Source organism: Triticum aestivum, chromosome 7B (genome assembly GCF_018294505.1).
Source record: "Triticum aestivum cultivar Chinese Spring chromosome 7B, IWGSC CS RefSeq v2.1, whole genome shotgun sequence".
Taxonomy (NCBI): domain Eukaryota; kingdom Viridiplantae; phylum Streptophyta; class Magnoliopsida; order Poales; family Poaceae; genus Triticum; species Triticum aestivum.
Genome location: NC_057813.1, coordinates 69,935,861 through 69,947,948, shown reverse-complemented (window position 1 = coordinate 69,947,948; position 12,088 = coordinate 69,935,861).

Below are 12,088 nucleotides of genomic sequence, written 5' to 3'. Positions count from 1 at the left end.
CACCCCTTCAAGTATATGTCGCCCTGGCATGAACGTTGTTTGGCTTGGTTATACCACTGAGTGTGCAATCTGTGTCAATCTATTGGTACCCACTTTTGTGAAGATTTTGAAACTCACGTTAAGAAGACAAATTGGCCTGAATTGTTCAATTCAAACTGCCTCTTCTTTTTGTTGGGGATCGTTGCAGAAAATAAAAAATTTCTACGCATCACCAAGATCAATCTATGGAGTCATCTAGCAACGAGAGAGAGAAGTGCATATACATACCCTTGTAGATCGCGAGTGGAAGCATTCAAGAGAACGGGGTTGATGGAGTCGTACTCGTCGCACTACTAGGAAAAGGCATGCTAGTGGCGCACCAGTTTTGCCTACTAATGGCGCACTACTGGTGCGCCACTAGCATCATGCCATTAGAATTAAATTCTAATGGCGCACCACTGGTGCGCCATTAGTATCTGGTGTTCTAATGGCGCACCACATAGTGCGCCATTAGTATAGCCCACCGTGCGTCATTAGTATGCCTCCCAGGGGGGCATATGTACCCATGTGCTTTGGCATACTAATGGCGCGCCAGTGGGTGATGCGCCATTAGTGTGATTATCACAATGCGCCATTAGTGTCTTGTGTGGTGCGCCACTAGTATGAATATTAGGGATTTTTTTTCTTTTCTGATATTTTCACAGGTTACTAAATATATTATTGGACAGAATTTAGACAACACCACACAGCAACAGCAGATTCATCGAATACAATAGAAGATTAGTCTCTGAATACAATTCATCATATTAGTCTCCGAATTCAAAATACCGAACAAAGATAGAACATTACAAGTCTCGAGACCGCGAGTAGCGAGTTTGTCTTCACATTACAAGTCGATATCGATCATCTAAACTACCATCACATAGAAGAGAGCTGCGGTCATCACGATGAGCATCATCGCGATGAAACTGGTCTTCATCCGGTTCCTCCAACACTCCCTCTTCTGTCCCGCTAGATAGCGGGCGTATCTAGATTCCGCCTCCGCCCTAGTGGTGTACCCTTTGTAATTGTTACCGCTGAAATAGTGAACCTGTCTCCGACACTCCTCCCAGTCGTTGTAGACTCCGGGAACCTTACCCTTGTACACGACATACGACGGCATCTCTCTGCACAAGCCAAACAACAGACAATACATAAGCAATATATAAGTATGCAACAAAAGGATCGGAAGAGAAAAGCAAGACATTAATAGCATGATTCATGGTCCTACTAATAAATAGCATCGATTACATCTAAGTTGAACGACTGTCCAAACCAAAGAGACATACAATTTCATTAAAGTTTAATTACAACATGAGCCAATCAATGTTTCAAAACTACACATAGCATCACTACTTTCGACTCGACTCATGGGACCGGAGCATGGATGAAGCCACCGTCTGTCGTGATGGTCATGAAATCGCGGGCGTTGTCGGCCTGCATTTGTAGCATTGTGTCTATCTCACTGTTGGACGGTTGATATCTGAGGTAGAACTGCCCCGAGGTACGAAGGACATCTTGATGGATAATTTCCGCAAACTTCGACTGGATGCGAAAGAATTCTTGTCTGATGTCCGCGTCCTGGATTGCTGACAAGCTCGCGGCCCAATCTTTGAGATTATCTGGTAGCAGAAGGTGATGATGGTCCCGTACGATCGCCCGCATGTGATGGAGGGCGTAGTAGGTATCCTTCTGACCACCAGGCGGCTTCTTGACGCAGGAGAACTTTGTATTGTGGGCGAACACGTGCATGCCGTACCGCCTACGAACTGGCTTGGTGAAGGTGCCTCCAGATTTGGCGTAGCCGGGGAGAACATCATCAAGAGCTTTCTTGATATTTGTGTAGTCTATCTTGGAGTCACGGTCCGGGTCAAAATACGTGGCCACGGAATATTTCGGGCTTAAGAGGATGACTGTGCAATGTGTGTCACTGCATAGAACACGGAATGTTAGGAAAAAAAAGAACGATCGAAATCTAAGAAATCATATGTTACGGGGCGGTTAGGGGATGACTTACTCGGTAAAGGAAGGCACGAGGAAGTTATCCTTACCTGGGTTTGCCAGAATGACGCCTTCGAAGTAAGAACTCGTGACATGCCAGTCCCCAGCACTGCACAAGTTCTTGGCACACATGTAGAAGGGGTCGACTATCACGATGTCCGGGGTCTTGTCTATAATGATCCGCATCTCCATACTCAGCGAAAACGACCGAACGAAGATGTAGTGCAGCGGATGAAGGTTAAACATAGCAAAGATGTCATCAAACCGCAGGACGATTATACCCCCGATGGCGCCATCCATAAAGCCCTTGCCCTCTGGCACCTTGGCCACGAAAACCGGGTATGCCACATCATTCTCTTTGAGACGCTGCTTCTCCAAAGAAAGAACATTGTCATGCAGACTCCGCATAGCACCAGTTGCAGCATTAAGCATATTTGTCGGTAGCATCGCCCTACCCGCCTTAGGTGAAGATGGCCCGTCCTGAGCACGGATTGTACTCGGTGCCGGCTGGCTCGCACCCTTGTTACTCTTTCTTTTCTGTCCCTTCTTTTTCTGTTGTAATGGGACCGAGTTCTGCTCACAGACCGCCTTCTTGAGTGTGTTGGGGCTGATAATATTTGGCACCTTGGCTATCTGAGGCTCGATGAAGTCGGCAGCTGAAGGCGTCTCTTGAGAACTGAACACCAGACGACGCCTCTTGCAATTAGTTTTCTCCGCCGTACCAGCTAGACCGCGGTCGTCTTGGTTGGGTTCTTGAGAAAGAGGCCCGCATAATTCGTCATCGTACCCATGTTCGGCAAAGTACTTATCGACGTTGCTAAATGTACTACGACCGTCATCGTTGTCGTCGTCGTCCAGATCCTGTGCCATATGCATGTTCGGATCCTGTGCCATAGGGATGTCCGGCATGTCCGATAGCATTGCGGCGGTCTTGCCATGTCTTGGCGCTGGCACGACTGGCGGTGTTGTCTTTGGGGTGGTGTCCCCCGCCCACAAACGAATCTGGCTCTTCGGCCAAAGCAGGGGCCAGCTTAGGCAGGCGCTGAGGGTCATCAGATCATCTTCGTCGGCCCCGGCGGGTCGAATCGGAGGTAACAAATCGTCGCAGCCTGGCAGCACCTGAACCAGTTGAACCCTATACATGGTGGGTGGCATCGGTTTACCGTGGAACACGGGGTTGCCCGGTTGAACGATTTTGCCCTTGGCGACATTGACCAACTCGTCGTTCACGAAGTGCAGGAGAGTGCACGGAACATTGGCGGCGCCCTGCAAAAACATGTAGGGCTCAGGGATGCCCAGTCAAAGGCAAAAGGAGATGAAGTCCTCGGCCGAGAGGCTTAATTAGTTACCGTGATGATGGCGTCGAGCTCGGCTAATGTCGAGGCACCGCCAACGGCGGGCGTGCAACTGACGGAGGGGCCGCTTGCTGCAGAGGTGCCGGCCGGTGTACACCCGGGTGCATTAAGCTCCAATGCCGGTCGTGCCGGCGTCAGAGACACCAATACCGCCGCCGCCAGAGACACCAATGGTGCCGCCGGAGACACCAATGGTGCCGCCTGCACGTTGTGCGAGTTGCTGGCCGTGAAGCTGGGAATCGGGGGCGGCCCCTGTTGGCCACCCGCAATCCACGTCGTCAGCCCATGAATCAAGGTAGGCATAATGCCGGTGAGCATCGATCCCAGTTGTTGTTGCACTTGCTCTTGGACAATCTCCGGAATCCGCGCCAGTTGTGCCTTGAGTTCTTGAACCTCGCGCGACTGGCTTTCCGAGCTGGTCTTTTTCTCCTTTCGCCCACCAGCGGTATAGTATGACGACCATTTTGTGGACAAGCCTTTGCCGGCCACACGACCAGCTGACGACGGCTTACTGAGCTTATCCTTGTTTTTCATTACGTTCAACGCCCTATTCAGAGTGCTGTCCGAAGCAGGGGTGCTCTGAGACGACCCCGCGCTACTGCTTTCAGTCTCCTTCGCCAAAACAAGCTCAAGCGCCCTGGTCTTCGGATCCATGGTAAGCTCCTTTTTTATTGGGTCCTCCTTGTACCGGGCCCTAACATAGTTCCTGGTCTGCTTGTCACTGCTATATTTCTCGAAGCGGGGCAGTAGGCCTTTCTCGGCACGCTCCGCGTCCTCCTTGTCCCATATAGGCTCCGCCACTCTGTACGTCGGGACCGAGTTTGTGTTCCCCTAAGTTCAACTCCCGCATTTCTTTCCCCCACTGACTTGATTTGGAGGTTGCACTGCTCTCGCACTTGATCTTGAACTCCTTGTAGTCATCTTTGCTGATCAAAGGATTTTTCGCCTTGATCTTCTCATAACTATCACCTTTCTCAATCATTCTCTTCACCGCGCTTCTCCAAGTAGACAGGGTCGTGCTCATCCTCGTGAGGGCGGCATTGTTCACTTTATTCCCTGAGAGGCATGTGTTTTCAAATTCAGCTGGGAACTTGTATCGTTCATGCGGCTTCGTGAAGAGGAGGTTGCGCAAATTCCCTCGGTCCTTATGCCTAAGGTTCTCGGTGTTGATCGAGACAGTGCTCCGAAGAATGCACCCGAGCTGAACCGAGTACCCCTTGACTATATGTTTGGGCTCCGTTGGATGCCCGTCGGAGTCCACTTGAGTAAATTCCTCCTTGACAGTGCGGAGCGCGTTTGGGCGCCGGTCCTTCCGTTGCCTCTTCGGTTGGCTGCCATCTATGCGTGCGCCGCCATCATCAGTGGTGGCATCCTCGGCGGCACCATCAGTGGTAGCATCCTCGGTAGCACCATCAGTGGTGTCATCCCCGACGCCACACTAGGGGTTGTGTAGTTAGGATCGATGTCTTCCGCGGCGTCCTCATAGCGGTGAGGTTGTTCCTCCATCTCCTGGGACAGCTCCCAGAATTGCTTGCCACCCGAACCGCCGGCCTCATCGTTGTGGGCCATGTTTCACTCTAAATAGGAAAAAAGTTTGGTTAAAAAGTTGGTTATTGTCAAGGAACAAGATCATGGTCTCATCATTTAGGGTTTGTCGACACCGAGGCATCCTAAAAGCTAAGCTTTTATCATTTAGGGTTTGTCGACGCCGGGCACCCTAAAAGCCTAAGCGTACATCATTTAGGTTCTCATCCACACCGAGGCACCCTATAGAAGCCAAGGTTTCATCATTTAGGGTTTGTCGACGTCGAGGCACCCTAAATACTAAGTTAAGTTTTCATCATTTAGGGTTTATCGATGCTAAGGCACCCTAGGTTGGGCCTAATCACTTGGCACTAATCACTTGGCTCTATTGCCACGTATGTTGGGTTTATCATCTAGGGTTTATCGATGCTAAGGAGAATTCTAAGTTGGGACTAATCACTTGGCTCTGTTGCCACCTATGGTTTAATGCAGCAAGAATGGCGGGGCAGTTGATCCTACTTAACTAAGTACTAAGATACCCCGGCCCATGCATTAGTCGCAAGTACCCCATATGCCCTATTTTTAGCAAAGTCATGCTAAAATTCACGGAAAATTTCAGCATGACCTTTGCTGAAAATAGGACATATGGAGTACCCGAATTTGCTGGAACGGAAGTTAATCGACATTCCGGCAAACTCAAGGGCCTCTCGGGGTACCTGCAAAATCATTATCCCCGTGTAATGAAGTCGCCAATGGGTCATTTCATAAGATCACAAGTAGCATCATCACAAGTACAACATCATCACAAGTACAGCAGCAGCAGTGAATACAGGCATAACAACAGCAAAACTGACTTGCTGTTAATGAACAGTGACTAAAGATATATAAAACTCCATTGCAAATGTGCCATGTCAATAAAACAACTCATGGAAGTAAACTACTAGCAGGCTCAAAAGTCAAGTAGACTGAAGATTATGAAAGCTTGCAAACACAGGACCATGTCATTATCATGGCAGTCCACTATATATATTTATGACAAAATACATCATTATCGGGGCACATTATGGCCATTTTCTTACATGATGATAACTGTACCTAACTGAATTTTTTGATAGTAGCTCAAGTTTTTGACAGTAGCTCCTCATTGTCTGTCGCCTGCAACACTTTTTATGCTAGCAGCTCAAGTTTGTGCCATTGGAGCAAATAAGCAGGAACCAACATATGTAAGGTTTCAACAAGACTCATCATCAGTATATATAAGCTCTATATTATATGATGTACTGAAGAACTTGAGCAAGAAAAGATAAATAGGAACATATTTCTCACCATGGAGGTGTTGCTGCTGCTGCACTGTTTGAACTTCACTTCCTTTACCTCCTCGGAAACCTGAAATATGCAGATGTTAGAAAGGTGATATTTTAATATTGAACCTCCATGTGTTTTGCATTGTCTATGCTGTGCAGGAATACTAGCAGCAAAGAAAAAGGAATAGTGCAACATAGGAAAAAAGAGTGAAGAAGTTGTAGCATAGTTTTAGTTTCAGCAGCCCCCCTTTTTTAAATTTCTTTCCCTTCACCTCTCTTCAAGCTGATGGTAGCACCAGCTTATTCAGACCACAAAGAGGCGAAGGACAAAAAATTCTACTACTAGCAACCCCAAGGCTTTAAAAATAGAGTGTCAGATACATTAGGCCCCCTCCTATTATTACCATTACCATATGCATTAGTTACTATTAGTTGATTACTCCTGCTGCTACTAGTACCACCCACCAACAACCAATACTACCACCACCACCAACCCCCCATTGATGTGCCACCAAGCTCCTGGCAAGCCAGGCCAAGCCACCGCCAATATAATAGCCACTAGTAGTAGTTCTCATGTAATAGTAGCACATTAGGTGTGATGTTTAGCCCAAAAGTATAGAGGAATACTACCACAATGTATGACATACACTAGTGCTCTGCTTCCTGTATTGCAAGACAGTGCAACAAGATACGGAAGTGATGGACAGGCAGGGAGGCATAGCTAGCTAGTTGTGTTGGTGTTTACGTATGTATAATTTCACTTCATTGGATGAATGAAGATAATGAACAGGTCCGTCAGTCATGTCTCGGTGATGTGGGCATGTCATGTCAGGGTGAGGGGTCGACCACTCACTCACTGCCGTGCCCATGCAGCAGCAGCGGTAGGTCGAAGTGTCAGCATTGGCCCTGGATCATGGTCCCTTCTTGCTCGGAAGCACATTCAGAGGCTGTTTTTGTCTTCTTGATTTTTACCTTCTCCTTCTCATTTGTCCTGTTGAATCTACAATGCTAGTTCACTCTGTACCGTTGCTTTCCGACATTGTAGCAACACATTGCCGGACGGGGACAGCGACGAGATGGAACGGAGCCACGGAGGTGACATTCTTTCAGATGGCATGTTTCAAGCATTTTAATATTGAACCTAGCCTTGCAAAGTCAGTGGATCTTCCTAAGTTTAAGGAGTATCTTATTCTTATCTAGTACTGTGAAACTTCCCGAGCAGAGTGTTCTTGTGTCAAACAGAACAATGGCTTCTAGTTAATTTCAGCAGTATATGTTTGACTGTTTGTTGTAAACAAAGAATCCTATTGACTTAATTCCAAAAATTACGTAACAATGAACCAATTCAAACATAAATATGGTGAAGATTTAGCATTGGTACTAATATGAATTGGCCATGATACTGTAAAAAACTGTTGCCAATCCAAATTCTTTCAGTGTTGATGTACTCTAGAACATGGTGTACAATACATACCTGCTGAGGATCTGGGAGTCATTTGCGGCGAAAGGTGGCGGCGAGGGTCACGACACCATCCTTGGCTCGCCGGCTGCTGCGGAGGTGACCGGTGGCGGAGGACGGCAGGGGCAGGCGGGGTGGGCGCGTCGGGGCCGCGCTCGTCGGCTGCTGCAGGGGCCGGAGGATGCCCTCGCTCGTCGGAGGGAGGAGGAGAGGAGAGGAGCGGGCGGCGGGGTGAGGAACCCTAGCGCGCGCGCTCGGCCGATCCCGTTCGGGGGGCGCGGGGGCGGCGGGGGTGGAGTCCGGCGGGGGTCGGGCCGTGACGTCGGGACAGCGCAAGACCACAGCCAAGAGAGGCGAGGGGGGCAGCGAGGGAGGCGAGGGGGACGACGAGCACGGGGGGCAGCGGGTGAGATCGATGAGGCAGGGGAGAGATTAGAGAGATTGGGGATTTAGTGTGGGGGAGGGGGGGAAGCTTTCTAATGGCGCACCCCGCAGCGGTGCGCCATCAGAATGTTTTTTAGATAGCAATGGCGCACCCCCAGCAGGTGCGCCATTAGAATGTTTTTTTATATATAGTAATGGCGCACCAGCCATAGGTGCGCCATAAGTAATTTTTATTTTATTTTTTGTTGCATCTAATAATTTTTAAGAAAATGAATATGATCAATATGAAACAGTAATATTTTTTTATAAAAACAGTAATAATTTTTTAAAAAATATCATCAAATTTGTTATTTGAAAATATTTATGAATATGAAAAAATATCATCAAATTTATTATTTGAAAATATCATCAAATTTGTTAGTTGAAAATATAATCAAATTTGTTTTTTTAATTTTAGTTGCATTCATTTGTGACGGTGGAGCGGGCCGGGGAGGGTGCGGGTGAGGGTGCGGTGGGTCATCAGCGGCGGGGGAGCGGGGGAGGGTGTGCGGGGGGCCGGTCGGCGGCGGCGGCCGGTGGAGCGGGGGAGAGGGTGCGAGGGGAGGGGGTGCTCGGCGACGGTGGAGCGGGGGGGAGGGTGCGGTGGGTCATCGTCGGCGGTGGAGCGAGGGAGGGTGCGGTGGGTCATCGGCGGCGATGGAGCGGGGAAGGGTGCGGGGGGTTTGCGGCGGCGGCCGGTGGAGCGGGGGAGAGGGTGCGGGGGGGGGGGGGGGGGGAGGGTCGGCAGCAGCGGCCGGTGGAGCGGGGGAGAGGGTGCGGGCGGGTGCTCGGCGGCGAGGGGGACCGGATTTGGCGAGGTGGGATAGCGATCGAGATGGAGGGGGATCGAGATCGAGTGTCCGTGAAATTTAAAAAATATTCATGAGTTCAAAATTAAAGTGCCCATGAAATACAATCAAGAAATGAAGGCTAAAATTTAAATACAATCGATCTTAGCTAGCTATATGTTCACAATCTTCTTGCCCTTCTTTTTAGCAAATGGAGTTCTTCTGTGGAACAGACGTTCTTTAGGTAGGGTGGTCCTGCTTCTTCTTGTGGTGTATGCTGCTACTTCATCGTCGTCGTCATGTTCGATCTTCGGGTCGCCGTGCTTGTCGAAGTCTTGCTCATTGGCTACTCCATCCATTCCGATGATCTTCCTTTTGCCTCTCCTCATGACAACACGACTGGGCTTTGACGGGCCGGTAATGAAGAAGCATTGGTCCACTTGGGAAGCCAGTACCCATGGCTCATTTTTCGCGGTGACGTTTGCGCCCGCGGTCTTGGATTTGGCTTCGGGTATAGCCGTGGTGATGAAATACCGGTCTTATTTTAGGACGCTCTTGGCCCATCTGACACGAAACTTCGGGACCTTCTCTCCAGCGTAGCTCAGCTCCCAGATCTCCGCGATCCTTCTATAGTATCTGTCCTTGTTGTTACCGGTGTAGGATTCCATCGTTACCCCGGAGTTCTGATAACCATTGCTCTTCATGTCCTTGTCCTCGGTGTAGAATGTGTAGCCGTTGATATCGTACGCCTCATAGGTCATCAGGTTGTGCTCGGCGCCCTGTGACAAGGCGAATATGAGTTGTTCTTCCGCGGAAGAATCCTCATGTAAAGGGTACGATAGAAGCTTCTGCTTGAACCAACGCGTGAAACATGAGTTGTGCTCTTTGATTATATCTCCGTCCGTCCTCTGTTGGCCTTGGTCATTGTACATCTTCTCAATAAAGGTTTTGTGCTCTACCACCCAAGGATCAACCACGTCTATGTGTTGTAGCGCGACTAGGTTTGCTCTTTGAAAGTCGGCGAGTCGACCCTCGAAGTCGACATGCATTTCGCGGCGACCCTCACGGTGACCCCATCCAGCGAGCCTGCCGAGGTGCTTGTTGACGGGCAGACCAACGGGGTTCTCGATGCCTAGATAATTCGTGCAGTAGGAGATGCACTCTTCGGTCAGAAAGCCCCTGGCTATGCTTTCCTCTGGACGTGACATGTTGCGAACGTATCCTTTGATGACACCATTCATCCTTTCGAACGGCATCATGCTGTGCAGGAACGTCGGCCCGAGTTGGATGATATCCTCCATGATATGGACAAGCAGATGCACCATAACATCGAAGAATGCGGGCGGGAAGTACATCTCAAGCTCGCATAGTATCACCACGATCTCTTCCTGTAGCCTTCTGAGTTGCCTCACGCCAACCGACTTCTGAGAGATGACGTCGAAAAAGTTGCATGGGCCAAATAGCGTTTCACGGACGTGCGCGTCCATGATCCCACGGATTACAACTGGAAGTATCTGCGTCATCAGCACGTGACAGTCGTGAGACTTCATCCCGCTGAACTTCTGCTTCGCTGGGTCTAGGTATCTCCTTACACTACAAAAAAAAGACACATCCATGACATTTTGGGCCGAACGAATTTTTTTCTGTCATACATATGACACTTCTATGACAATAATTGTGACAAAACCCGGTATCATCATAGATGTGGTGGGCTCCTACTTATATGACAAAAAATCATGACAGAAAATGGGCTTTTCGTCCTGGGCGGGCCGGAGACGCAGCTGCATGAGATTCTTTGGGCCGTCCATGACGGAAAAAAACCGTGGTAGAAGCGAGGGGGAGGAAAATTTCGGGGAGTTGCCGGTTACGGTGGGAGGTCGGGTGGCGGAGCGATGCGCGTTTCTCTCGTACAGGTACGCGCGTGTGTGCAAGGTGTTGGGCTCTAACTGAACCCGAGCGATTGCACTGTAGGCTACGCGTTACTGAACCCGAGCGATCGATCGATGGCTATTAACTGAACCCGATGGAGCGATTCCTTCGCTACTGCTACTAACTGAAGCCGATCGATGCTGCCTCTGGGATGAACAGTGAGCGTTGTGGGGGGGGGGGTGGATGAACAGTGAGCGGTGGCGTTGCCTCTAGATGAATAGGACCCCGTGGTGTGGAGGGCTGGATGAACAATAGACGGTGGTGGGGTGGCCGTGGAGGGGTGGTTGAACAGGACCCCGTGGTGTGGAGGGCTGGATGAACAGTAGAAGGTGGAGGGATGGATGAACAGTAGACGGTGGAGGGGTGGTTGAACAGTAGCCGATGGAGTAGCGCGCGGTGGAGGCTGGATGAACAAGAGCCCGTGGAGGCTGGAGGAGGTCGACGATGGCCCGTGGAGGCTGGAGGAGGTCGACGGTGGAGATGAACAGTATCCCGTGGAGTCCCATTTTGCGGTACGCCACACCCCTCCCCCCCTGTTTCGACCGTAGCGCTCCAACACAAGTCCGTTTCGTCCGTTTTGCGGTACGCCACACCCCTCCCGATCAACAGGACCCCCGTTTCGACCGTAGGAGGTCCGTTTCCTCTGTTTTACGGTATGCCACACCCCTCCCGATCAACAGGACCCCCATTTCGACCGTAGGAGGTCCGTTTCCTTCGTTTTGCCATACGCCACACCCCTCCCGATCAACAGGACCCCGTTCCGAACGCAGGAGGTCAGTTTCCTCCATTGTGCGGTACGCCAGGCCTTGTTTCCATCGCCTAATCCATCCAAGCCGGTTGGCTCCCATGCGTTCTGTTGCCTCCCGATGAACACGACACATTCCGTTGCCTTCCCATGAACACGACACATTCCGTTGCCTCCCCATGAACACGACGACAACTCTGTTTCTCTGTACCGACCCAGCCATGTATGTATGTGCGAGTAGGCGTTCGAGACCTCACCCGTATGTACGTACGTGGCCGTATTTTCTTTCTTGCACCCTGGCTGCTGTACGTACGTGTATATGCTACATGCGCGCCTCTACTACGACACGTGCGCGCCTCTACTACGACACGTGTGTGCCTCTACATCGACCAGTATGTACGTACACATTCGCGACCAGGATGACAATGCTACATACGCTTCGACCAGGTGGGTCCCAACTATCAGGCACTTCCGTGCCTGCGAAGATGTAGCTGGTGGGTCCCAGCAGTCAGGGGGGCGAATCGTTTTGTTTTTTATTTTTT